This window comes from Etheostoma spectabile, chromosome 12, assembly GCF_008692095.1.
Source record: "Etheostoma spectabile isolate EspeVRDwgs_2016 chromosome 12, UIUC_Espe_1.0, whole genome shotgun sequence".
Lineage (NCBI taxonomy): Eukaryota > Metazoa > Chordata > Actinopteri > Perciformes > Percidae > Etheostoma > Etheostoma spectabile.
Window position 1 is genome coordinate 26,890,245 of NC_045744.1, and position 18,661 is coordinate 26,908,905.

At 40.8% G+C, this 18,661-nt stretch overlaps 1 protein-coding gene and 1 long non-coding RNA gene across 2 annotated transcripts in view; both read right to left on the reverse strand.

Moving 5' to 3' along the window:
* wls (Wnt ligand secretion mediator) overlaps positions 1-18,661 on the reverse strand; it is an 82,418-nt gene that overhangs the window by 17,792 nt on the left and 45,965 nt on the right. The gene's annotated exons all lie outside the window — the stretch shown is intronic.
* The window catches only part of LOC116698985 (uncharacterized), a 17,319-nt gene continuing 14,795 nt past the window's right edge, over positions 16,138-18,661 (reverse strand). Inside the window, exon 3 of the long non-coding RNA XR_004334335.1 lies at positions 16,138-16,250. This is a non-coding gene — a long non-coding RNA (uncharacterized LOC116698985). The remainder of the gene's footprint in view (positions 16,251-18,661) is intronic.

Below are 18,661 nucleotides of genomic sequence, written 5' to 3' on the forward strand. Positions count from 1 at the left end.
AGGAGGAGAAAGGTGGAAGAACGAAGGTAGAAAAAAGAGAGGAAGAGAATAAAAGAAGGTGAAACAAGAAAAAAAGAAAAGCAAAATAAAAAAAGGAAAAGGGCAAAATAAAAAAAAACAAGAAAAAGAAAACAACAAAAAATGGGATAGCAGGGAAAATGTGAAAAAAAAACAAGAGAGAATATGAGGAAAGTGAGTGTTTGGGGCAATGTTAATGATTAGGAAAAAAAAATCAAAAGGGGGTGGGAGGAAATGGGAGATGGGTGAGAGAGAATGAATCGGATCGGATGAGTGGTGGAAAAAATGTTATATAATGTCACGGACGTAAGAGGTAGAGAAGGGGAATTGGGCAAGAGGAAAAATGACAATAAAAGGGGAAAAGATAGGGTAGGGGAACAGAAATTACAGGGTGAGGAATTGGAGAGATGGGTGATTGTTTCATATTCAGAATGAGGTATTATAGAGGGGATAGGTAAAGGGGAACATGGAGTAAAGGAAGAGGGGGTAAAAGAGAAAATTGAAGGAGAAAAGGATGAGGGGGAAAGGTAAAAAGGTGGGAGAAATAAAGTTGCTAGAGATGGTGAATCCAATCAGAAGTGAAAATAATAGTAGCGATTTAATGTATATAAATTGTGTATTGATGAATGGAAAAGGATGGTGATGAAGAAGATTTTAAGGGATGGGCAGGGTAGGGAAAGTCTAGTGGCTGGGGTAAAAAAATGTAAAAGGAATTGTGGAAGGTGATTCAGGCGGTGGGAAAACTTGAAAGTAGATATGGAATGGGAGTAGAAAGGTAAGTATATATGTATAGGGCAATTTGTGTTGGAAGAGCGTGGTAGCAAGGAAAAAAGATTTTCTGAGGAAGGATAAAAAAAAACAAAGATAATCATACATAAACAGAAAACAAAGAAAAGGGGAGTTTGAAATAAGTATGTAATAGGGACTAGGGATAGAAGAGAAATAATTAAGATAGAAAAAAAAGAAAAAACAAGTTATAAGGAATTCAAACGTAAATATGTAAAATAAGGGGTATCCAAAAAATAGTAATAAAGATAGAATATACGGCGAACAAATTTAGAAAGACAATTAATGTTTGGGTATAACATTATACCAATTTTAAAAGTGTATTTTGGGTGAAAATTGGGATGAGCTGGCGGATAATGCAGAAAAGCAGGGAAGTTAATTAAATTGGATAATCTAAGGTGCTAGTGGAAACCTAGAATTTTAACTTAAACTTAGAGAACAAGCTGCAATGAGGTGTGGTAAGATAGGACTCATTGAAAGTAATACAAAGCGAGTGGGAGGGGATATACAAGAGAAAGAGGAGGAAAATGATACTTGGTAAGTGGAATTGGTAAAATAACATCTTGGCTTTTGGGCAAGAGCAAAATATAGGAAAGGGGTCAGAGGTTTTGAATTATGTAATATATTAATATTATCATTTTTTATCAGTCGTAAGCAAAGCATCAATGGGGTGTCGGCGTAGAGGGTAGTATGGCACAGCATATTATTGGTAAAATAGGTGTTGAAAAAAAAAATGCACAACATATAGTAGATAGCATACATAATGTCAATAATCGATGTGATCGGAGGGCAGGCTTGCGTGATCCACTAACATATACCATTGTAAAACCCCTCCCGGTTTGACCTCGATCTCCAGCGAGATGGTGGGGGTTGGTTTTTTGCTACCATTCAGTCGGTTGTATGTTAAGAGTTTTCGAAGGATCTGGGGATTAGCTAAAATAATGAATTTTAAATTTATTTTTCTCACAGATAAAGGACTATTGGAATATTAAACATCTGTCTTATTTAAGGATCTATGAGAGATAAAAAGAATTTTATTATATCAATCATCATTATGTTAACTGATACACAATATTGAGTAACTAACTAGTTTTGAGAAGATGTAAAGTGCAATTAATGATTATGTACGGATTCACTTCTTGTAGCGTTATTGCTGTGCTTTGTTTAAAGTCCATCTTTGATTAAGAAATGTGGTCTAAACCTTTTGGGGAGTTATTTATGGAGAGTGAGATCAATGAGAAAATTAGGAATAACAGGAACCACTCAAAGCATAACCGGCCAGATTTTTAAGTGAAAAACATTTTTTTGAATCGTAAGAGACGTACCACGCGAATGGGCTAACGTGGTGTTTTACACCGTTAATTTTCGAGACAAGTTCTACGAAACGAAGCTAAAGGGAATGGCATTCCTGCGACGCATCAGTTCTGACCAGTTCATTGGTGGGCGATCATACAAAATAAATGCGTACGATGCAATATGTGATTTTAGAAACTTGATTTCTGGACGTACGTGTTTTGAGGCTTTTACAAAAAGAAATTCTGATTAATACTCATGAGTGTAAGTCATTACATACAATAACATCAAGGTGAAAAAAGTTAATGTAGGCAAGAAAATAAAATATTTAGTATTTTTATGAGTTGAATTCCATCGCATTTTGGGAGATTTAAAAGATAAATCGGTCTTGGAGAGCCGAATTAAAATTGTCCATTTAAGGACTAGACAACAGCTCATAGTACTTCATAATTTGCGCCTACCACAAGATTTAAGTCTAAAAAGTTGCTTGTCTAGTCATCTTATTATGTCTTACATATCAACTGCAGAGTTAGAACATTAATACTCATTTACTGAATTCTAAAGTTTAAACTGATGACGGCGGAAATATTATGAGCATTCTAGAGATGTGAGGGTTTCAGAAATGATCATAATAGAGCGGAAAAAAGGTTGTTAAGGCATGCTTATTTGAATGTAATTTGGGATCGAGTAATATTAGCAGAAGTTTGGAAACCCAGATGCTTATCTTTTAGAACAAAAAAGTAACCGGTATCTTGATTAATAATAAAAGCTAAATAAAGACAAGAGGAGTAGGGCATTAACATTATTAATGGATCAGGACATGGTTAGCAATTTTTGACTGTTTTTTTTTAATATTGAGTGTGAGTTACCAACGTAGATGTCTATGGAAGCAAATAAGCTAAAATGGGAAGAGGCTTAACAGAGTAAGGGCGTATTCACTGCTATGAATTTTCGACAGAAATATGAAAGCTCAAGATGGGCAGTCAGGGGTAATGGGCTGAGAAAATTTAATGAGTTTAGGGGGTTAACAAAGTACGAATTTTATATGATTACGCAACAGAAGAAGTTGGCAAAGATATGTGAAAGAAGCAGAGACATCAATGCGATTTAAAAAGAAGCGAAGTGGGAGAGCGAAACAAAAAAAATTAAAAATTAAAAAACTATAAATAACCCATATAAAAAATACTAGACTGAAATAATGTGAAAGATAAGGGGGCGGGATGTATATGAAGATTCCTGGAACATCCTGAAAAAAGGGAAATGTATATGGGAAGGAAGCCGTTCATGATATAGTAGTAAAAAAGAAAAAATGAGCGAGATTAGCAGAAGACTGAAATACAGGTTAGGGAACAAAATAGGTCTAGTAGAGCTATGAAGATCCTTATCTGAATGGAAAATCTAAAGGTTTATCAATAAAGATGAGGTAAGATAACTGATTAATTAATGGAATAATATAAAAGGTAGATATCAGAGACAGAAAGAACTACAACAGGTATTGGGGTAAATAAAAGGTATAGTAGACTTAAGATCAAGTTTAGGAAAATAAAGTATTTAAAGATTCAAGGATACAGTTCTGGGGAAACTAGGGTGATATATAAGAGAATTGCGATAGTAGGGGGGAAAACTAAAGGGAGATAGAGAACGAAGAATAATATTAGGAATAAAAAAAAGGGAGTATACTTAAATAAAAGAGAAGTCAGATACGTATTCGACCACTACCATGTCTATAGAGACAATTCAAGATACGTATTAGGGAAAATGAAGGTATATAAAGAGATGATGCAAATAAAGTAATTAGGAACCCAGAAATATATACAAAGAGATCTTAAAGAGTTTAGGGACCAACTAGGTATATAGTTCATAATAGTAATTAAAGATATGCTTTGGAACAAACTAAGGGAAATCTATATAAAGAATTAAAAGATATAAAGTATGGTGCGGACCTAAGTGCGTATATAAAAAGAGTAAGTAAGTATTGAGGAAATATAGGTCTAAAATAAAATAAAAAAAGAGACATTGTCAGATACAGTATTAGGACCACTGCCTACAGCAGATATAAAAGACGACTTCAGATACGTTAGGCCCACTAAGGTCTATAATAAAATGGCGGGGGGGGGATCCAAGAGCAATTCGGGACCTTTGAAGTAGCAGGAATCTTTTGCCAGTGTCATTCCCGACAAAAGGTTTTTTCAATTGTTTTCCCGAATCTCTTACACGTAAATGTTGTTGTCCTAAGTAAGCACCACATTAACAGCCCCCGTGCAAGGAAAAACCAAAAGAGTCAAAGGATACTCAATAGATCAAGTTTGTCGCGCTGTAAAAGATATCACACACAAGTCCCGCAGTTTTCTACACAGTGAGCCCTACGACAGCTCTGCCTTTTTTTTCCTTCTCCTTCCAGTCAAAACTCATAAATGTAAGGCAAATCAGACATCACTTTTTCAATTTAAAATTTTAAATGTCACATTTCATATTTATTCATTGTAATCCCATAGCTGGGGAGTTGATGACCCGCGTGGCCAACTGGACGCAGGATGAGCCAATCATCAATCGAGGAGCAAACAAGTGGTTCTAACCACACAAGGACGCCACAATGTTTTGGTGAAGTTTACATTGCCGTGCCATTGGGGGATTACCAATGGGGAATAAAACTCAAGGACCTCTTCCACCCTGCAGAACACATACGTACTGGCCTACTCTGAAAGCTTATAACTCACAATACAATGATGCGTCAATTGTTCACAATTGTTTTTTCATTTGATAGATGGATTTGCATGGTGTGATGTGAAACCGGGCTCGCAGAAAAGAGGGCTCCTATCTACTAAAAAACACATAAAGGCCATCCCAAGAAATCGCAAACAAAAAAGGCGGGCGTTAAACAAGAAAAGCACGGGAAAAAAAGGACAGAACTCCCACCCGTCCCACCCCCCTACACGGCCGCTCCCCCCCCCGGGCACCCCGCCCCCGCTTGCCCCCTACCTCATGGTCTAACAGCCAAAAGACAGACATTGAAACCACTTTAAAACTGCAAGTCATGTTACCCCATGAACTAAAGGTGGAGGCTGGGGTTGTGGGTGTGGGTGTGTGTGTGTGTGTGTGTGTGTGGTGGGGGGGGTGAGCCAAGCGTGCCACAGCAGCAGTGAGTTAAGCACATCAGCGTAGCAGGGTCGTGAGGGGAGTCACATTTAAAAAGGACCGCCTTGAGTGTTGAATGGCTGTGATGGCGTGTGTCAGACAGCAAAGTAATTTAATGAGAGGGTAGTTTACTCTGGGTCCTGCATGAACTAACTCTAAAAACTTCATTATAGAAGATCTAAGTACTTAGCAGTTGTCCCCGAGTACAGACTATCACTGTAAAGCAAGTCAGACGGTGTGCTGGTAGACAGGCTCCTGAGGATCAGGAACACTAAGCACCATTTTCTCGGGTGGAGGTTTTTGGCATGATTCTAAAATAGATTCTCCCCCCCCAAAGGAATCATATTTATTTATTTTTTTATCAATGATTCACATTAATATTTTTCTGTTTATACGGACTGTCGACGGCGACTAATCCTAATCAGTTTCCAAAAAACAGACCAGACAGAAAATGCAGAACATTGATGTTCTGTTTTCTTTATAAATGAATAAGTGTCAAAACAAACTGGCACGATAGTGCAATCCTTCTTAGAAAACAATTTATACAAATGTCTCCATGATAGAGTACTTTCATAGCATGTTATTCAGCTTTTGTTGATTAAAAGAAATCCAATACTCAATAATTACTATCGATCGCAGTACTTCTGAGATTGTAATAAATACAAATGGGATCCGCCCCCTGTATCGGGAATAATAAATTGGGACAAAAGCATATCAAGTCCTACGGTTTTCATTTTGAGGGTGACCAAAGGAAAAGCAGGAAAGAGGAGGGAAAAGACTGCAAGAAGCAGGGCGTTGCCAGCTGTTTGAGAGGTGTGCTGATTATCTTGCATTGCTCCGGCACAACCAACAGGTACACACACATAAGATACTCTCCCAAGACCCGGGCAAGGCTTTCACATATGGCATTACTGAATTATCTATCTCATTATTCAGAATCTGGTTTCTGTTCATGCTAAAGCCAACTAGAAAACTTCTCATACATTACTGCAAAACAGGAACTCGCAAAATGCAACCTAGGGTCTTTTTCTGAATGCACACGGGTCAAACTTTTGGTCAAATGGCCTCTGAAGGGAAAGCTAGTGGCCGTCTATGATAGCATCTAAATCACTATTTTTAAAAGGCTTCAAGAAGGCTCGACACAACATGAAGACTTTGCTCAACATCACCAGGGCTCTACACATGAACACTCTCCCGCCATCTTGTCAGTCAAAAAGTGTCGATAATCCAAATGTAAACGAATGACTCCATAGCAGACAATATCACTTATATAGAGCTCCTTTTTCAACTACACGGCAATATTTTTTTCGCTTACAACAACACACACATTTCATGCATTTTATGGACTAAGTTTTAGGGAGCTTTCCATCTTTACTCTCCTCTCAGTTACGTTGCATTCGAGATCTACTATTTTTGACTTTGAGGACCGAAAAACATCACTACAGTGAGCTGTTAAACCTTATTTTAGTAAACTCTTGTGTACAATGTCCAATGCTGAGTTCATGTGTAGAGCCCCTGGTGACTTAGAGCTAATTTCAATGTTGTGTGTCGAGCCTTCTTAGTGTTTTAAAATATGATTTTGAGCTACATAGGAGTGCCCCAAGCTCTTCCATTCAAAAGGCCATTTGACCAAAAGCAAAAAGTACATCAATCTTAAAAGGGGCACTTCCGTCCTAATTATGCTTTCAACACAAAGTTTGACTCGTGTACATTCACAAAAAAACCCTAGGTTGCATTTTTGGCGAGAGTTATGCATTAAGTTCATGGTAACTTATTGTACTTATGGTAACAGACATGCATTTGTTCCAAAGCAAAGACTGACACAAACGAAAAAGCCTGACTTGGCCATTAACACTCTTGTTTGCTATTAGCTTCGAACGTTTCATACACAAGCTTTTTTGTCGCAAGAGAGTGGTATTTTTCTGATACTGTTTATCAAACATTTAAAAAAAGGATACAGCAATGTTCTGTTCCTACATCGGACGCCCAGATGCTGTAAAGGGTTTGTCAGCTGGACCCCTCTGGTGACACAAAACAAACACATTGCTTGTTACCTCCTCCGAGTGGTCACAACATTGCTTACAATAAACGCAAAGATACACACTGCATGTGGATATGAAGCATACAAATAGAAATAAATGGATGTGTTGCAAACATTTAAAAAAGGTCTCTTGTTCTAAATAGTGAGAAACTTCTCACCCTCACACATGTCAAAGATAAAAAGGCAGAAGGAGCCAAACACAATGGGTCCGACTGCTTCCGTACACTGAGAAAAACGTGTTCTCCTCGTTCTGGTCCTGAGAGAAAGTGCAAAACAGACATAGTGTAGATAACATTGTCCGTAGCCAAATACACAGTTAAGCATTTATGGTTTCCGCGGAGGACCCAAGCAGAGCTAACTCCATAGCCTACGTAGGGCCTGAACTTTATACTTGTGCGTTGGTGTGTGCGTTGATCTCTGTAAGAGCATAGCCGGCCGATGCGTGTGTGGTAGAGCAAGTGAGAGAGTGACGGTGATTACCTTCGGAGCGAGTACTCTAAGACGAGAATGGAGAATGGGGAGAATTGTCCCTCCATGCTTTCTGATTGTGAATGAAGCTTTGTGAACCAGTGTCGTTATTTTCTGATTTACGCTCTTGGTTTTAAGAGAAAGGTCTAATGCATTGCATTCAGTATATTCTCAACCAATTGTTGACAAGAAGCGCCATCTAGTGGGCTCATAAATATAGACATTCAGTTCATAAGCTTCAGTCGGCCTTCCACTATTTCTGACCACTGTGGGAAATCTGTGGCAGGAAAGTTAACCCATTAAAACAGCACAAGTTGTGACAAGTTGTGACGTTCTGAGCTTGAAGTTGACTAGTGCTGATCATGTGGTTTATTTTGTAAAGAAAGCTCGTTTGGAACTCTATTTGAAAGCCAGGGAACAAGGACGTGACAGGACGAGGAGGGCTGCCTGTGATGTTTCGCTTCCTGCTACGCTAAAGAACTTTTGCAGTCAGCAGTTTTGTGTAAAGGGTCTTCAGCGTTTTAAGCCAACATGGAAGTAGTGACCTAGAGGTTAAAGAAGCAAGCTTGGTGGTTGGCCGGTTTGATCCCCAGACCGACAGGATCAAATAACTACAACAATAAAATTCCTGGGTGGGAAAGTGCAAAGCAGCACTTGTCCCTCCCTCATTACCACCACTGAGGTCCCTTGAAGCCGGCCCTTAACCCCAACTCCAGTGGAGCTGCAAATGAGAATTTGTTCTCAATGGAACTTACCTGGATAAACAAACAGTGCCACAGTGAATCGTTAGGATTACCTTCATCTGTGGATGCTACCTTCGTTACTAGCTTACCTATAGCAGAGTAAGCCGATCATCATCAGGTATGTTTTTTTCACAAAGAGGCTGATTTATACTTGCTAACAATATGTTGGAATTTGTTAAGAATTTTTTTAAAAATAAGAATTTTGTGCCCCCCCCCGCTTTAACTCTGAGGACCACTTGTTGAGATCTCTGTGTACGGCACACACAGGAGCTACATGCTAAGCAACATTACAGGCTGTCCAGTAATACAGCACGAGCCCAATGTGGTGGTATGAGTAGCGCTACACTAATGGCTTGTTAAAAGACTTTTGCTCAAACTTTGGATTGACCGACTATAACAAGATCGTGAGCAGCGTTGTACATATTTACCAACTGTTTTGTGTAAAGTTACCGCTGGTAAACCCAATACTATAAGTAGCGTGTTGAAGCACAAACTGAAAAATGGGTAAGGTTAGTTAAACTCACTGCAAAAGCGCTTGCTGATAATATTGGACAGGTTGCAAATGCTGAAAGCTAACCTGCACAAAGCAAGTATCTTATAAAAAAAATCATTACAGGGTTGATATTAAAGGGTGATAAAAATACAGGTATATAGATGCAAAGCATTCCCTCAAAGAAGCAATGAAACCTTTTTTGTGTAGCCAAGTGCTCACCCACGCCCACAAAAAAAAAAGAATCCACTGCTGTAGGAGAGCTGTGAAGCACATCGAGACGGCCATCCGTTCTGAGGCCAGACATGAGCTCATGGGTATGCTCGCTCCGCTCAGGGGAAAGATGTCTGACATCTCCATACTGCCTCAATCCAGGCCAAATAACAGACGTCAGATGAGAGTGACCTGCGAGTTATTTGTTGGGATGGGTTGGATGGCTGGTACACAGCCGTCACACATCTCACTGCTGCCCAGAACCCATGCTGTTTCCTGGACAAAAATGAAGTGACATAAGACCTTTTCCTTAAAGGCTAACTTTTTTTATTAATAGGTTTTAACTTTAACTCAAAATGACACATTTAATTTTTATTATTAAAATCCAGAAAATGGGCAATTTTGCTTGGCAGACATCATACCGTAAAGTTTGTATATCAAACACCACGCACGCACACGCACGCTATGGTGGAACTAAATTAAAACCGAACGCACTAAATGCGCTTTAAGTGAGATCCAGTTCAAACAAGTGCATGTCATAAGAAAACCATCAAACATTAAGTTAATGGGTCGTGTACAGTACCATGAGGTGCTCCCCGCAGAAATGATCCAAAAGAGAGCGCATGGAGTAGAAATGCCGGCCTGATGTCTCCAAAAAGCAGCATCCAGGTCCCATTGAAGCCACAGAGACCACTCCACTGGGGATGTTAGATGAATGTCCATTGAGATACCCAGAGCGAGGATTACCCTGAGGGAGCAACGCAGCCTTAAAACTAGAACAGCACAGACCTCCGCCAAGGCACATCTCACAATGTGATACATTTGGAATGTTTCTCATTATTCAGCCACCACATGAATGCTGCCAAATGCCCTAACTTGCAACTAAAGTAGTAAGCAAAGTAGCAATCATTACCCACACGGCGGGTAGCAGGATATTAATTTTTTTATGAATTGTGTGCCATCATAAACACCACGCATGTGTTAAATACAGCTTGATGCTTAAGGTTTCTTTACATTTCAAATAGATATCAATAGCGACATACTTCCTGTAGCTTAGCACCCATGCAGTGTTGGATTAAACCAGCTAAACATTTGAGGTATTTCCTTTGCAAACTTTATTTTTTTTGTTTTATTAATTGTTACAGTTTTGGCAGATTCAATTTATGGTCACTTTAATTGGGCATTGCACCGGAATTGGAGTACATCTTTTACACTGACACAATAATGTTTTAAAGCAGGTACATCTCGTCCGCTGAAGCACGCTCATTAATCTTGATATATTATGTGTAATTAGCCATTTCACCTAGAAGTACAGTGTTCCTACTGACCTGTCCAATTCTACACGATGTCCACCTTTCCTAACCTTCCCTCAACATCAAGACATTTAGAGAGAATAGGCATGAATTAAACGAACAATCGGCCTACAAAAAGACAGAACGGGGTCATTTCCATCTGCAGTAGGTCCCGGCCTGCCGCCAATAGATGAAAGGCAAACCCTGTGTGTGTGTGTTTGTGTGTGTGTGTGTGTGAGAGTGAGGAGAGAGAGAGAGAGAAAGGGAAAAAGAAAAGGAAAGAGTGGTGGAAATAGAGGAGCAGAAAAAAGGTGATCTGTGGGTATACAGTTGTGTTTTTTTACAACACGCGTGAGGGTTATGTACAGGTTGTGGTTAGTAGGAATAAACAGCTGTTAACTCATGGGACAGTTCTTAAATAAACTTTTTACAACTGCACACTTTGAAAAAACACAAGGGCACAGGTGTGACTATAACTTATTAATGAGCTGCGTTCCATTTGGTGATGGTCAGTCCTGGGCCCTACTATTGTGCATGCTAACTCACTGACACCAGCCGTGTTCGAACAGCTCCCTACATTTACTCACTCACTATTTCCTATTTTGGGTTTATTAAATAGTAAGACTGTATAGGGGATGCAAACAAGAGAATTCGGACACTCACCAAATATACATTTCCACAGTAGATTTGTATGGCAGAGTTGCGTTGGTTGTGTGGTAACATGCGTACGTTCAAAAGTAGTTTTAGTCGAGCAACCAGAAAAGTCGGATGGTAGGAAGATAGTCTCGCTATACTGTCTGGATTTCCCCTGCAGAGATCTGAGACATGATTTTAAGTCATTGTCCTCGCGCAAATCTACCGAGGTTAAATCCAACAAAAACAAAGCCCAAGCAGCGTATATCCGATCATAATGAGTGATACCCAACAAATTTCCGTGCTGCATTAAAGCCATCCCAGAAGTGGAACGTCATGATAAGACTATAGTGAAAAAGAACTTACCGCCACTACAAAACGTGACTGCATGTTTTTCCGGACAGGGAACGGTTTCAAACACAACTACTTAATTTTACAGACCCATCGGCTAATGTTATCAGGTCGGCACCTGTGCTTTACGCTACTGTGCGCAGTCATGTCTGCGTCCCTGAGCCACTGGTATACATAACAGCAACGTCGCATGGAGGCCACTTGGAGAGCCCAGGGAATGAGTGGCGGGGGATTGAAATGGAACCACCTGCCTCTGTAACTCTTCAGCCCAAATCTATCATGGGTCGGACCGCCAGTTTCTTAGGCTTAACTCTTGCTTCTAGTGTGTTTTATTTCCATCTTATTTCCATTAATTATGGCATCTAAGTCCCTGTTTTAATGTCATTTTATGTCTGCTTATGTCATAGGCAATTTCAATATCTGAATACCTTCAGACTCATTTCGAAGAGATTTTGGTAATCAGCTGCATGAGTTCTGACTGCTCTATATCATGAGTAATCAATTAGTGATTGCAAAAACTGATTCTTACATGCCATTGACAGATAATATTGGAATGAAAAAAAAAAAAATCACACATCCATCTTCTAGACAAAAAGTATAAAGGTAACTGCAGTTTTATACACATTTCAAAAATATCAGGCTAAGATGGCAGCGGGGATTCACCCAAGGTAAGGGAACGTGGGCGATGTTGTAAACACTAATGAAATGCAGCTGTGTTTACTATACGTCACTATATGATATATACTATATCACTGCATAATGAAGCACAGACACTTTTTCAGTTATCAATTTAGAAATATTTGGACACACCACCCACACACACACACACACACCACCCACCCACACACACACACACCACACACACACACACACACACACACACACACACACACACACACACACACACACACACACACACACACACACAACACACACCTCAGCGGGCTGCCAGCCGAACCAGCGCCCTGAGCGGTTGGGGGGGTACGGGTCCTTGCTCAAGACACCTGGGCCAGTGCCCGAGTGAAGTGGCATCTCTCCAGCCACCAACCCAACTCCTTACTTGTGTGTGTCCATACGGGGAACTTGAACAGTAACCCTCACGGTTCCCAATCCAACTCCTAAGGACTGAGCTACTGCCGCCCCTATGTGGCAGTTTCAGTAGAAATATGTTTAATAGTTATATGTTCAACATTTTTTGGAATAGATTTTGTGATCTGCAGATGATAGTGGAACTAAATTATGACTTTATTACAAATCAAGAAATAATCTAGAGAGAAAAAAAAAACATAAAAAGTTATCACACTGGTAGCAAAAAATTTTATGAGAGATTTTTTTGGAGAGAAGAGTTTTCATACCATAGCAAAACTATGAGCTTTAAAAAAAAAATTTAAATCTAAAATTTGAAATTTTTAAAATTTTCTAGAGAAAAAATCTCTCCAAATCCTATAATAAAACCTAAACTGTTTGAAGCGCACATCCCCCGGCCATGACCGAGCTTGTTTTTGCTGATTTGTACCCCACATTTTGCGCCCTGCCAAATTGCACCCCGCTTGGGCAGACACATAATTTCTGCTGAATAATTTATACTTACCCCATTGCAGCCAAGAATTACATCCAGTAGCAGGAAAGTAGTTTAAACATTGACTGTCTCAACTCTGTTCTTAATTTAAATCCTCATTGATGAACATGACAAAGAAATGTATAACCCTTGTCTTTAAACAATAGCGTGCTTTATCTTATAAAAATCATTATTCCCTTGTGATGCAAGTCTGGGCAGGATTGCGAACTTGGCACACGTTAACCACTGATGGTGGTGCCTTCCGCTGCTGCATGCCCTGGAGCTCCCCGCCAGTTTTTCAGTTTGACTGGGGCAAGTGTTACTACACTAAAATATATTTGTTATAAGCTGGTTGGTTGTTTTGCCACACTAGCTTGCTATTCCACCAACACTGGAGGTGAGCTCCCGGGGGGTTGGCCGCTTGCCAAGCAGGGGCTCCGTGTCCTGCTGGAGATCGATCTCTAGATCTCTCGCCAATGTTTCCCACACTGGCCGAGCCCCACTGATGACGGTCCCGTCTGCAGCGTGCAGGATCGGGGCTTGCCGCCAGTGTTTCAGTTTGACTGTTAAAAAGTGTTGAGATAATTAAAAATTTATTTTTTAGAAGGGGCCTGGCTTGCTAGTTCAACGCTGGCTTCCGCGCTCACTAGGCAACGCACTCTATGCCGGTGACAATGATGTAATGATTCAGATGGACCTCCCCGACAAGATGGTGCTCATATCTCTGGATAGGAACGTGGCCCTGCCCATGACATTATTTTCAGAACAAGTGCAAAAATACATCGAGAACAAAGACTAAGGTTTTAAGAGCGAGGGAAAAAAAAAGTTCAGAGAAACTTTCTTTGTCACACTGATAGCAAAAAATATTTATTATTCATTTCTATATATTTGTGGTTTAAAAAAGTATTTTTTATTTTTTCTCTCAGAAATAATTATTAAAAAAATGACAAAGACCGGGTTTGGGTCTACAAAAGATGTATATTCCTAGCTTTTAACTTAAGCATCTGGCCACTGTCACTTCTGGCCGGGAGAGACCCACCCTGGTATTGTTGAGCAATCTGTTCTTGCCACTTATTGTTGTACAAAGCCTCTCTGTTAAACTGTTTGGTGAGGAAAACATCTATATCTCTCACTATGTTGTTGTGGACCAAAGTGGCCAGGCTGTTGAACTGACTCCTTACCTAAAAACTTGAGTTTGCAAAATCCAAGTTATGTATGGGTTGATCCGCCGCCCCCCTTTTGTTTTGAGGGATGGTTGCAAAAGGAATTGCACCTAGGGATCTGTATCTCTGTGCCATAATTAATCCGTTAAAGATGTGGCAGTCAATTTGAAATCCTTTAGGTCTCATTTTTTTATATTGTTGAATATGAAAAGGGCGGAATATGACCATTGGGCAAATTGTTTGTTTTGTAGTTTTAAAAATAACATTGTGTATCACAAAAAAGAAATGTATTTGGAAGTTTAAGTAATAACTTTTTCCCATAATTATACCATCCTAGACCATTCTACATTAAAGGTGCCACTCTCATCTACCTGAATCATCTATACTGAAGTCTGAGGCGTACTATGTGACAACTCTGTGGACTACAAGACTCTGGTGCGGCTTTTACGAATGAAAAATCATCCACTGTCCCCAATAGGTAGAGCCGCACTTCCTGAGAGCTGCTGGTCATTTGGGACACAGAGCCTTGAGCCGAGAAATACAGAGGGAAGGATAGAGACGCTGTTTGCATGTGGTGTTGTCGACTGGTGTGCATGCCCAATGTGTGTACAACATGTGTCGGTGAGTGCTAGCTGCTAAAAATGTAGACCACAAGACTCTCCCCATGAGTATGCATCCTTCTGCACTGTGATCCGGTTGGCAGTTAGTTTGTTAAATAGTTCCTACATGTAACTGTGCACAATCATGGCCTGTGAGATTATCTCATGTACCGGGTCAGATTTCTTGTTTGCCACTATGCTGCCTAAAGGTATAATTGCCAACAGAAATAGGAAAAGGAACATACATGGGAACACAGAACACGCTAAGATAGATAGAGGAGTGAAGTGCCTTACTTCTCAGTAGCCAGGGGGTCTGCTCATGAGGGTGACTGCCTCTCCAGTACCAGATCATGGATGATCAGGATGCTGGGTGTGAGGATTCTCATGGCAAACCACACTTTGGTGAGCCTCCATTCGGTGGATGCCCTTTGATAAACAAAGATCAGCGTCAACTATTTGTGTTGTGTATGCTATTGTATTGGGATGAGGGTGCTAACGCTAACCTCACAACACTCAATGGCCAATATGTCTCTGACCAAAATGAAAAGGACGCTTTAACTCAGTAGTCACATTAAGCGTAGTACCCAAAAACTTCCAATCCCCATCCACTGCCAACTTACCACAGATGAAGGTCTCTGATTCTCCAATCGCAATTAGATTCTTCTTTGTTGACGGCAGACGGATGTTGAGTAGATAGTACTATGGGCCACGCTGCCGACCTCCATGAAAGGCAGCACGTCCACTCATAGTACGTCCCTCGTTCTCAAGGGTCTGGCAAAACACAGAGCAACACACCGTCGTCTGTTAAAACCACATACATCTAAAATCAGGCACTAGATTGTAAAACTCTCAGCCAGCTTTATTTCTTGAATAGTGTTCTTGTATGTCTATTCTATTTATCATTTCTTGAATATTCTGGTTGTGTGCCGTGTACCTGATATTTGTGCTCCTGTAGCACTGAAATTTCCCAATTTGGGAATCAATAAAAGTCATTTTGTCTATCTAATCTAACAAGTCTGTGAGTTGAGATATAGGCCCTACAGTCTGGGGATCAGGTTTATGTGTCAAGCGGTAAAACAATTGCCAAAGTTCCCTTAACAAGTTGTAAATCCCTCTATGAATATGGAATATCCAACACTGGCATTTTTAAGGTATGATGTATAAGTTAGCAAACTCACCAGTATGTAAGGTTCAATGACATGGGAAAACTGGATGAGAACCCAGCTACTTAGGTTTAAAGAATAGTATTTATCATCTGGCTCATCAATATACGGATCTAGTCTAGAATAGGTTGTTTTGGCATTCCACCGATCTATCTTGTGAAGCACAGAGTCATTTCCACACCTTGTGCAGTAGTAAAGTGCAGGTGAGCTTCCTCTGCTCGTAAGAGTGCGCCATCTCAGTCCACTCGCTGACGGTGTCGTCTCTGTAGGCCAGGCCCACATCGATGTTGACATCGCTCCATCCCTGGAAACAGTTACCACAGGAGCACCAATTCACTTTCAAATCGATAAACCTTTAGAACATTTCATTGTAAAGAGTCCAAAAATTTAATGCATCCAAAGAATTACACAGCTTTTGTAAAGACATTGTGTGGTTCCGAAATGGACAAAGACTGAATAATGCCTCATTCCACTGCATGGTTCTGCCTCAGTGCAAGTCATCTTTTTAGTACCAGGTGCTTTTCAATATCGTTGCACTCAGATATCCCCCCACCCCCCATTTACATCTTCATAGCCATCTGTGGGACTACCATCTCTGTATATTGCATATTCTTTTATATCAATTCCATTAACCTTTCACATCCTCTAGAATACTATTGCATATTCTGATTTTTTGTTTTTAACTATTTGTTAAATAGATGTTTTTTATACACATTATGTTTCTTGTCTATCAGCAAAGCAAATTCTAGTATGTAAAAACCTCCTTGGCAATAACTGGATTCTGACTCTGATTTTAATATCCCTCCTCCTGGCACAGCTCTGCTCTTAGTGACGGGATAAAATTAATCCTGACGACAGACAGCCAGTATATAAACGGGACCAGCAGAGTGTCAACACGTCTGGCACGACTCAGAGACTTCCCCTCTATATCTGAGATAATGCGCTAGACTGCTCTCTGTCCTGCTTCTTACAGTGCAACGCTTTGCTGCTTGCTCCTGCCTCTGCTTGCATTTTTTTGCTGAAATCATTGCTTTTCCTCTGAGAGAAACTATGAGCACGGTCTGTTGACACTTCAAAAACACTGGACTATACATTTTTGTAGACATCGGCTAGGCCCATATTTTAACATTATTCGGCGTGAGCGTGGCCTACCATAGCTCAAGCCTTTCCTACAGGGGAGTGTAGCAAAGCTAATTAGGCAGAGATCCTCCTTTCTTCCTGGAAAGACTACTACAAACTCCTTCAGAAGATGCACTTCTGGACCAAGTTCACTCTACTGAACTGCGGAAGTTAACGGATCTTGTGAAATGACACCACTTTACCAGGACCCTAACAATGGACAGAAGCATGCTAACACACGCTATTAGCCCACCAAACTACCAAACACAGGAGGGTGGACGGGTATAATCACCAAGTCAGTCCTCCCTGGAACTCGTCTGGTGCGAAGCCTAAGAACAATCATTTTTCCTGTGTGAAATGTGTGGCAGAGAAAAAAAACGATGGCGGGCGCACAGCGCCCTGAGATTTGTGATAGACCGGCTGGCCTGCATTACATCCGGTCAGAGCGCCTCTTAACCCCTGTACCTAGTGAGACACAGCCGTGGCCAGCTGCAAAAGAAAATAAGCACAAAATGCCCCCCCCCAACAACCGGGTGCATGGATTAACAGATTGCTCCTCTGCTGCAGGACGCGGGACAAACATCTGATGACCGGGATTGGTCTCACCACACAGCAGGTAAGGACGGAGAGCAATTCAAAAAGTAAAAAGCTAACACTGGCTCAAACCCTGATTGTGGGTGACTCTGCTGTAAAAGATTTTAAAAACAGTAAAAACACCAAAAGACTCGGGTTTCCCCAAAGCCGGTGTCTGACTTGACCAAAAAATCCCATATATCTGGCAGCACCCCAACTGTGACATATACGTATAGGGTCCGTGATGTTGTAAACAACAGTCTGAATTGCAGAAAACTTATGAACTGCGGGACACAGTCAGCCCCTTAAACGCAGATGTGTTTCGGCATGCCCCATACCGCAGTCAGCAAGAGGAGATAGAGATTCAGCCGGCTGCTGGCACTAAAATGGCTTTCACTAAATGTACCATCCATTCTCTGCAGTTCATTGACATTTAACATTTTCTGGGGCGCCGACATCTTTTTTAAACGCAATAGACTTTCCCTAAACAACCCAGGAGAAAGTCTTGTTCCCCTCTAATTACTTTACTTTCTGCTCTACACAACTGCTCCCTCTGCCCAGGACACGAGAAAAGACGAATCAAAACAAGGAAGACATACCCAGTGCGGCAGTGATCCACCACAGCCCCCACGTGCAAAGATTGACCATGTGGAGACCACAGACAGTAGACACGAAACCTCCACTCCCCTCTTCACCCGTCCAGCACCCTCAACCTTCCCAACCCCGAACCTTCTGAGGATTCATCGCTGTCTCTGCTGATCTCCACACAACCCGTCCCCTTATTTCCCCCATCAATTATACACCCTTCCTACCCCCATGGCTCAACCCTGGGCAAAAGTAAAACGCCAAGCACCACTACCAGGATGTCAGAAAACTCCTTCCCCCCAGAATGATAAGGACGCTTGTGTGCAAAATCTAGCAAGCACTAACTGATATGTGCTGGGCCTTGGCTGCAAGACTAGTGATAATGACTTTTTCCAAGACAAGCCCGGGCCCTGTGGATTCAATTCTTCCTCAATTTAT